Raw genomic sequence first — 3,401 nt, forward strand, 5'->3', positions numbered from 1 at the left:
TGCCAAGCGAGCGCCTTTCGCTACGAAATCTCGCGAGACTGAACCAGAGTTCGGTTTCTGACACTATTCCAGTCAGCGCAGGCGCATTTTGGTGCTGTTCTTGTCTCCACAAAAGAAGGCATTAAGTTTGCCTCCAGAAATGGTTCATATTGACCCCACTTTCACTGCCATGGCTCGGGGCGAAAGGAATCATGGGATGTGTAGTTTTTGCTGGCGCCAGGGCTCTCCTGACAGAGAAGGCCGAATGCCCCATGGAACTACAAATCCCAGAATTCCACAGCGCTGAGCCGTGGCAGTTAAAGAGTGGGGTCAAACTGGATTATTTCTGCAGTGCAGATGAAGCCTGTCAGGCTAGGACTGGGACTATAGGGGATAGCGCCTGGACAGAACAGGATTTCTATATATATATATATATATATATATATGTATTATAGATACTGTATAGGTTGCTATGTATTTTATATGTATGTATTATCCTACTAGAGAGGCTGGCTAGCTCCAACAGGCCTCCCTGGAAGAAGATTAACCATCCATTAAGAAGCCAAGCCCTCCCTCCAGTCCATCTGCCTTGGTCCAGGCCTCGGAGGTAGAGAAGAACCGCTGGCCCTCATCCCCTTCCCCACCACCACTCCCTTCTCCTTTTGTGTCGTGTCTTTTTAGATTGTAAGCCTGAGGGCAGGAAACCATCCAATTAAAAATATTGTATGTACAGCGCTGTGCAAATTTACAGCGCTTTATAAATAAAGGTTAATAATAATAAGTTTTACCTCCTCTTTTCTGCAGAGCTTTTGCAAATGATCATATGCTAGGGACCTGTCCTGGGGTTTCCTTGGCAAGGTTTGTTCAGAGGAGGTTTGCCGTTGCCATCCTCCGAGTCTGAGAAAGTGTGACTTTTGCCCATGGTAACGCAATAGGTTTCCATGAGCAAGGATTTAAACCCTGGTCTCCTGGGTGTCCTAATCCAATGCTCCATCATTACACCATGCTGGTTCTGTATTCTCTCTCTCTCTCTGTGTGTGACTTCTGTACTACAAATCTCTTAAAAGTACAAGAGCAGATAAGGGTAAGCTTTAGTTTGTGCATGATCAGTTGGCAACCATATTGTAGCCTTACAACTATGATCCAAAACACACTGCAGAAATAATCCAGTTTGGGACTGCTTTAGCTGCCTCAAATTGGTGCTAGGGAATCCAGGGAACTGTAGTTTATTTGTGGCACGAGAGCTCTCTGACATAGAATGCTAAATGTCTCACAAAACTACAGCTCCCAGAATTCCCTAGCTCTGAGCCAAGACAGTTAAAGTGGTCTCAAACTGGACTATTTCTGCAGTGTGTTTTGGACCTATCTAGCCAGCCCTATAAAATCCAGATTAACCCTTCCATACCACTGAATGACTGTACCTTTGTTGTAACCCGCTTTGATCTCTTTGGAAAAGCGGGCTATAAATAAACAGTATTATTATTATTAACGTTTGGCCATGATGTTGGCAGCCCCATTTGCCCGGTTGTAGGGACATGTTGAACAGCCCTTACTGTCCGGAAGTTCCTCCTAATGTTGACCTGGAATCTCTTTTCTTGCAGCTTGCATCCATTGCTCTGGGTCCTATTCTCTGGAGCAGCAGAAAACAAGCTTGCTCCCTCCTCAGTGTGACACCCCTTCAAATACTTAAAAGGAAGTGTGTTCTTTAATCTCACAACGCTAGTTATCACAGTGGTGGGACAATCCCAAGGCTACAGGCTACCAACTATTATAGGCATGCCTTCAAGGGCAGGTTGAAATGTTGGCAGTTCTGGCTGCAGGGCTTAGGGTACTGCCCTAGGATTACAAGACTGATGTCCGAATCCAAAGCAGGTTTACTTGGAAGAAAATGAAAGAAAGCATTGCGGAGCGCATGAGCAAGACTGAAGAGTAACTAGGGAATGGTTCCTGGCAGTAATGAAAGTTAATGAATGCAATTTACATAGTTGCATGGCTCAGAAGCAAAGACTCCACAGAGAAGCACAAAGATGGATCAGACTTTTCCTCCAGCTAGTTTTATGGCAAGAATGGTAATGGCTTAGAATAAATAAATAACAAACCATGAATTATGGAGTTGTTTTCTTCTTGCTTTTTAAAAAAAAGATCTTATCAATGTGTTTTGTTCTCTCCTCACATTTAAGTTAGTCCTCCTCTGATTATGTTTCTAATGGTTACAAATCACTCTGGTTGGTAGCTGTTAGATAAGCCTCATGTGTCTTGAAATCGCACCGACGTCTTAAATTAAATCAGAATAATGCGCCTTCCTATAATACTTGCATGTCCGCAAGGCATGCTTGGGAATATCTAAGCAGACCATTTTCTTTGTAGCCTCGAGAAAGGACGTGACGCATTGATGTTTTAATGCAGTGCTGAGACAACAATGGGACCATCCATTAACACTCATGTGTAGTGTCTGGTTGGATTTGAGGACAAATGAGAACTTGGATTAACTCTAGGCCTTCTCCGATCGTTTGTGAAGTTGAGGGTGGCAGAGGTTGATTAAAGCAAAGGCCTGCCATGGATCTCTATGCCATGACTAAATGCTGCAAAGAAGCTACTTATTGGCACTGGCAGCTGGTGATTCTCATGTTAGTGGGGCAGTCAATCCACCCTTAAGGTATCGAAGGTGCTTGCTGTATTCAGGGGAAAGGGTTCAGGACTGTGGATAGTCTTTTTAAAATTCAGACTAGAACCTTAAACGGGTCCACCACCCCAGTGATATCAAGACTACGTTTGAGCATGTTGTTGTTTTGAGGGCATATTGTTAACTTCCTTCAAGTCAATTTCGATCTCTGGCGACCCAATGAATGAGGCATCTCCAAGACTCCCTGTCCTCAACAGAGCTGCTTAGTTCCTGCAGACTTAGGGCTGAGTCCTCTTGGGTTGAGTCTATCCATCTGGTGTGTGGCCTTCCTCTCTTTCCACTGCCCTCCATCTTTCCAAGCATTATCGTCTTTTCTAGTGAGTACACTCCTGCCTTCTCATTATGCGTCCAAAGTATAACAGCCTCAGTCATCTTGGCTTCTAGGGGAAGTTCAGATCCGATTTGCCCTTGTACCCATTTGTCTTTTTTAGCTATCCTTGGTATCCAGAGAACTCTTCTCCAGCAGCATTTCTCAAATGCGGAGATAAGAAGAGCTATTTTGGGTTAGTCTAAAGGCCTACCCACAGCCTTCTGTTTCCCATGGTGGGCATAGGCAAATGAGACCTGAATGTAATCACATTCTCCCTCTCAGTAAACGGAACATGAGAGTCACATTGCCTCTCATACTAGAAGGAAGGAATCAACTATGTTTATCACACTATACTCTTAAAGTGCTACTATTCCACTTTGACTCCTCTAGCTGCCTCCTGTTGCATTCTGGGATTGGCAGTTTTAAGGA

Source organism: Sceloporus undulatus, chromosome 1 (genome assembly GCF_019175285.1).
Source record: "Sceloporus undulatus isolate JIND9_A2432 ecotype Alabama chromosome 1, SceUnd_v1.1, whole genome shotgun sequence".
In the NCBI taxonomy this organism is placed as follows: Eukaryota; Metazoa; Chordata; class Lepidosauria; order Squamata; family Phrynosomatidae; genus Sceloporus; species Sceloporus undulatus.